A 7,381-nucleotide genomic window follows, 5' to 3' on the forward strand; every position below is an offset into this window, starting at 1 on the left:
AGTTGTAAGTTCTTTTTTCATTAACTTGTAATATGTTATGCACATGTGCTTTTTTTTTTACAAAATATAAAAACATAGGATTAATATGATGTAACTCCTATTGCAGGATATTCCATATCCTTTTGTGGCACGATATGGCAAACATATCCCAGAAGTTGTTCTCTACTATTTCCCTTTGGATACAATGTTTACAGGTTATTTTTGCGATTTTGAGAAAGCGGTTCTTTGGTCTCTATAAAATTCCAGCAAAACTTAGCCTCAACATGGGAGATTTTATAGTGTTCACAAACTGGGAAGCTGGTCGGTTTGATGCTTTCATTTTTGACAAAGATGGAGTGTAGAAGTTGTTTGATGATCAGACCCAGAGGCTGGTGAGAACTCTACTAATAAAAAAATTATAATACAATATGGTCATATTAATTGACAATAATTGCTTACCTTACATAACTTCTTTTTACTTGATTAAAACATGATTGTTTGACTACATTCTTTCACACACATCTAATCTTGAAATGATCTTTCTCTTGATGCAGAGAATGACCAGGAAACACTTCAGGGATAATGCAATGGAGATGAATTGGTCTGAATACATCTCATTACTATGCTTGCATTTATGCTACTTTTATAATGTTTGTAACTTATGCTCTCGATTTCAAGACATGTAATGTTCATACTTTAGCCAATTGTTGTGGTATAGATTTAATTCGTAGACGCAATGCGTACATAATGGGATTTATATGATTGGCGATTACTGGATTTAAATATTATGTGATAACTATTGGGTACACACGCCATTGGGCATATGTACTGATTTCTTCCATGCTTCAATTAAGGTACTTACCTAATCATAACATAAATTCATGGCATAAAAATAAAGCCTTTGTACATTTTAAATATGTTTAGTTACACTTGATTTGTTAGACACTAATATGGGTTTGGTATTGTTTTGGTACATCATTAGCTATAAATCAGGGATACTTTTAGTTAATGAAGATTTCCAACTAACCACGTCAAACAACTTTAAGGTTATGTTAGTATGGCATAATCCCAAGTTCTCCAAAAATGGACAAATTATGTAGTCTAATCAATATTTTAATATGGAAATGACATCACAAAATCTTTACTTATATAAATTCCTGTATTTATCATATTCTTATTTTTTGTAACAAAAGATTGTGTCATACAATTTATCTTGGAATATATACCACAATAATGTCATTTCCATGTTCAAAACAATATATATTACAGATCATTGTCATGTAAACTTAAACAAAAGGAAAAAAACAACAATAGAGCATTCATTATCAAGGCTAGAAATAACATAAGTTCAACTACCAAAGGTTTTAATTTTGTACTAAAATTAAATAAAAGTGCAACACATCAATCACAAACATCCACCCAACAAAATCTTGAACAAAGTAGTTGCACTTTGCAATGACCACAACTTGAATTTTAGATATGTGACATGGTTAAGCGTGCATGATAGAAATCACCTTCTTTACTGTACTTTTCCTTAACAGTCAACTCACAAAGTGAATACCAAAGCTCTTCACCAAAAGGATTCCCTTCAGTCCTGTTGATCCCGGTCTTATTTATTGCATTTGGAAAAAAAATTTAGAAACAGGAAGTAGATTATCTACGTCCGATATGTTCCAGTATATATCTTCAAGAAAATGAACAATGTCTAATAACTTCGATTTAAGATCAAGCATTGTAAGAATATGAGACATTTCTCAACAACCTGATCTCTTTCATATGATCTGTAAACGGCTCTAAAAACACATAACTAAAATAAGATGGGAAATGATTAATGGAGTAAAAAAAGAGAGAGTTTCAAGATTATGATCCCACATTGTTGTGCATGAAAAGCATTCGAACCGAATTATAAAATATAGCTTGCTCAACTTCCAGAGAATGGCAAAAAGAATGAAACCATGGATTGGGTTACGCCGAACTTCTAGATAATGATTATGGTACTGGTATAGAGCATCCATGCTGTGTATATAGTGGTGTACTTGATGATTTCATGAACAAAACACCCTTGGTAGATTTTATATAGTGAAATTATGTAGCACTCGATGGATAAGATTTTTAGTCCCGACCGATGACTCAAATATAGTCCCCGACGGATGATGACTTATTATCCATCGAGTGGAGTAGCTTATGTAACAATAAGTCTGTAGCACATTTCTGCATACACATTGTTTTAACATCTGTAGTAGGATTTGAGTCATGATTGACTTTAATTAGATATGGCAGAATAGGTTGATTAATTGTACATAGATGATGTCTTGTAATTATGCATAAGTAAAATGTAGTCAAGTGCCTGACTGCTACCCGACGGATAAACAACAATGAATTCGATGGATGATCAACAACCGAAGGATGATCAATAACTCGATGGAGGATCATAAACTCGACGGATAAAGAATTCAAATATCTGTTGATAGTGACAACACAGTCAATGCATCGAGTGGATGCAAATGGAATGTGGTAGCCTATTCAACTAGGTTTTCGGAGAATTAAGAAGCATTGCCATTTCTATGCTATTATGCAGATATTCAAAGCATGCTGGAATAGAATAATGAAGTAAGCATTGTAATAGACTAGATAGTTTTTGTTTAATTATCCTTTGCCATTACTTTGTAATCTTGGGATATATAACCAAGAAGCAGCAACTAAGGAATTATCTAAGATACAAGCAGAGAAATATTTGTAAGCAGAAATTCTTAACTTTCTCTGTATTCTAGTTGTTTAATATTGTAAGCAGCTGTGAGCTTTTGTACACAGAGTTCTCTCGATATATATTAATATCTCTGGTGAATTATTCAAATCCCCCAGAAAGTTTTTAAAGACTCTTGTTTTTTAATTACTTGTGTTTTGATTCATTTAAGTAACTATTTCCGCATTGTGCTAATCCATTCACATTTTATATACATAATTTGAGTTAGCAAAACTTTTCAATTCAAGAAAAAGTTTCAAGAATTCCATTCAACCCCCTTCTGTAATTCTTGTTATATTTTTAAGGGACTAACAATTGGTATCATAGCAAGCTCTTATCAAACAAAGAGTTTAAAGATCAAAACAATACAGCAAGATGAACAAGAAGGACGTTGGAGTCAAGATTCCATTTCTGGATAAAGATAATTACCATCATTGGAAGGTAAAAGATGCATCTTCATTTGCTTTCTCAAGATGCGGCCTATGTGGACTGCATAGAAAGAGGCCATCATGTTCCAATGAGAGCTGCAACTGGAAATGAGCCATCTGTCCCCAAGCCAAGGCATGAATGGTCTGATCCTGACATTAAACAAGTCAGGAAGGATAAAAAGGCCATGAATATCCTGTTAATGGAGTTGATGGTGATATGTTTGACAACATTATCAACTGTAAAACTGCCAAGGAAGTTTGGGATACAATACAGATCATCTGTGATGGCACTGAGCAAGTTAGAGAAAACAAGATGCAGCTACTGATTCAGCAATATGAGCATTTTCATAGTGAAGAAGTGAGACTCTCACTGACATTTTTAGTAGGTTTCAAAAACTACTATATGCTCTAAAGTTGCATGGAAGGGTCTATCAGACAAAAGACTCCAATCTGAAATTTCTTAGATCTCTTCCAAAGGAATGGAAACCAATGACAGTCTCATTAAGAAACTCACAAGATTATAAGGAGTTTACTTTGGAGAGACTGTATGGCATCCTGAAAACTTATGAGCTTGAAATAGAGCAAGATGAGAGGATGGAGAGAGAAAAGAGAAAGGAAGATCCATTGCACTAGTTGCTGAGTTGAAAAAAGAAGGAACTGAAGATGGACGTTGTTGAGTCAACTTCAAGGGTCTGTGAAAGCAAGGGAAGGGGCTTGCAATAGAAAGTGAAGATTCTTTGAGCCAAGATGACATGGAAGACATTGATGAACACTTAGCATTTCTTTCCAGAAGATTTGCCAAGCTCAAGTTTAAAAAGAACTTTGGAGCAACCAAGCCAAATAGAAACATGGTGTATAAATCAAAATTCAAATGTTTCAAATGTGGCTTGGCAGGGCATTTTGCCAGTGAGTGTATGAAGTCAGATTCCAGCAAGAAAAAGTTTGAGCCTGTGGATTATAAGCAAAAATACTTTGAGCTACTCAAACAAAAGGAAAGGGCTTTCATTACAAAGAAATGACTGGGCAGCAGATGTCTGGATGAAGATGAAGATGTCAGCTATGTCAATCTAGCCCTAATGGCCAAGTCTGATGAAACAGAAACAAGTTCTTCAAGTAATCAGGTAATTACTGCAAACCTTGCACGTTTATCTAAAGTTGAGTGTAATGATGTTATAAATGACATGTCTATAGAGTTATACCATTTCTGTGTTACACTTAAGTCTCTTACTAAAGAAAATGCTAAAATCAAAGAAAACAATTTGTTTTTGAGTGAGAGAAATAATGTGCTTGAGTCTCAGTTTATTGATTTTGAAAAGTTAGAATTGAGTGTAAGATTGCCAAGGAGTAATTAACTGAGTCCTTGAAGAAAGAAGAAATTTTAAAGAAGCAGCTCGAGCATGAATAAGAGGTAATTAAGGCATGGAAAACATCTACGGATGTCCATGCTCAAATCACCAAAGTTCAAGGAATTGAGTCCTTCTGTGATGCAGCCTGGAAAAAGAACAAAGAGAAACTAGAACCAAATTTGGTAGATGGAGTGCTAACAGATGTAGACTCGACGGATGATGAGGATCATCCGTCGGATAACAAAAAGGGTTATCTGTTGAATGATGAAAATCCTCATTCGTCGTGTGAGAAATGTGGCGCCTCTAAACCCGGGTCAGAAGTTTGGGGTCCACACACACACCTTAATTATAACCTGCTTATAACAATAATAAAGATAATAATAATATATGCAGTGACCCTACTTACCAACCACCACGGACCGCAACAGGTTAAAGTATACACACAAGATAAACACACTAATATATTACAAACTGTTCAAATCCCAACTATTTCAAACTCAAACTAAGTATTAAACATTATTACAAACTTTTACAAACTTAAATTATTCCAAAAGAAGCCTACTAGCTCAGCTTTCTCAACATGAACCCCTAGCTCTTGCGCTGGACTGGGGATCCTGGCTACCAACTGGTTCCTTTTAACTGGAAAGAATATAAACAACATCGTACAAATGAGCTAACTAGCTCAGCAAGTCAAAATGACAAAACTGTGAATAATGATCATCAGGTGAATATGATTATGATATCAAGTGAACATTGGATTATGATTTAGAATTGGATATTATACTTTTAATTTAAAAACCAAGGTTAGGCTGCTGATCAGTCACGCACTAACCCCGAGCAAGGCACACAGCATTGCTCTAACTACTGGATCCAAGGCACACATTGGCCTAACTTGACCATTATATGGTCTGACCACGAATCTGGTCCACAATTTTATAAAAACCAATCCAATTCTAACATAATAACAGAATATGCAATAATAAACAATTAACCGAAATCATTATCAACAATAAATGTTAACAATGAAAGGGTTTCAATCCTTGTAAGGATCATAAGGCAATTTAAAAGCTTGGATGATGGGTAATGAAAGAATTGGATAACAAAGGAATCAACATTTTAGGGTTTCAAAGATTTGGGATTTCAATGAATAGGATCCAATGATTGAATGTACAAGTAATTCAGTTCAGTGGTTGGGATTTTGTTTTGCATGTATTTGTGGATATATCGTATACTTGAGGTTCGTGTTTGGGTATACAACAATCAACGGTCTAGAAAGATAAGGTTTATGGCTCAAGAACAATAACTGGAATCAGAGTTTAGGTTTCAGTGCTTCAAAGCACTTGCAATATCAATCTGACTATCAAATACTACAATATCTCGAGAAAGTTCAGAACACTTGCCTGATATTAGCTTACTACCTGCACTCGCTTCCAATCACAAGCGTCTACTCCTCAACTATCTGTTTCCCTTTCCTACGTCTTGCTCTTCTGCTCATATATCATAAGCATCTATCAATAATTTACTCATAGAATTCTATTCAACACATACTTCTATCTACCCTTCGTTTTACCCAAATCCGATTAACGGATTGAAAGTTATGCAATAATCAAGTAACATCGAATATAGATCGATAGTCAATTAACAAGTCACATATAGCACATAATACATCACGTAATCAATGATATATATTTATAAGAGAAGTCTCGGTCATAAATAGGCTTTCTGGTATTTAAATGATTTTTAAAACATTTTTCGGAATTAAAACGGGTCGTTGGATCAATTTCGGGTTAATAAACAGGGTTCAGTTGGCCAATTCTGGCTCCGAAATAATTTAGAATAATTATCGAGCCTTGGAAATAATTTAGAATAATATTTTAAGTTCGAAACTATTTTTCAGAATTTTTAAGTCATTTTAAATAATTAAATCTAATTAAATAATTAATTAAAATCAATTAATAATTAATTAAATTAATTAATCAATTAATTTTCGAATTAATTAACCAATTAATCAATTAGAAATTAACTGAAATTAATTAACTAAATTTAGATTTATTTATGAATTAAAAATAATTTTCAAAATTAAAATAATAATTTTTAGAATTTTCAGAAATTAAAAATGAATTTTTATAATAAAAATAAATAGGAAATATGATTTTTAAACATTTTTAAAAAGGAATCCAACTTTGCAAACTCTGGAAACTACAGGGACCAAACTGCATCATTTTCAAAAGTTGGGGTACTAAACTGTATTTTCCAGTCCTTCGCCGGAAAACAGTCGGGTTCGCCGGAGAACACGATTCCGACCTCCTCACCTTACCACAAGCTCCAGATCACATCTACAAATTACCAGAATACAATCATGCAATCAAAACAACCAACAATCCCTGAGTTGGCCGGAATTTGGCCGTGAAGTTTTCCAGTTTCCGGCGAACATCGGAAAACTTCAAACACAACTCCCTTCTCTACAGACCTCGTTGGTTCATGATACTTATACGACTAGATTGCAAATTCACAGAGAACACAACCCACTATAACACAACATCAATCTATCACAGAATAAGAAACCCCCAAATTTCAATTAAGAACATTCATACGGGTTATAAACCCTAATTTGAAATTCGAAAATTAAACCCACTTTTGAGCATGTTATTTGTTGTGGATAAAAAACTAAGGTTATTACTTGCCGTATTTAATACTAAGATTCGGGAGCTCAAGGCCTTAATGGCTGCTCTCGTGTTTCGTGACTCAATCTGCCTTTACGAGATGCCTACGTATCTCTGTGAATTAGAGAATCAAGCCAAACACGTAGTTCTGATGGTGGGGTGAGACCCCTTATTAGATGTTGGGAGTCCTTGAATTGGACTTGGTATAGGAGACTTGGTGGG

This window comes from Apium graveolens, unplaced genomic scaffold (genome assembly GCF_009905375.1).
Source record: "Apium graveolens cultivar Ventura unplaced genomic scaffold, ASM990537v1 ctg253, whole genome shotgun sequence".
Lineage (NCBI taxonomy): Eukaryota > Viridiplantae > Streptophyta > Magnoliopsida > Apiales > Apiaceae > Apium > Apium graveolens.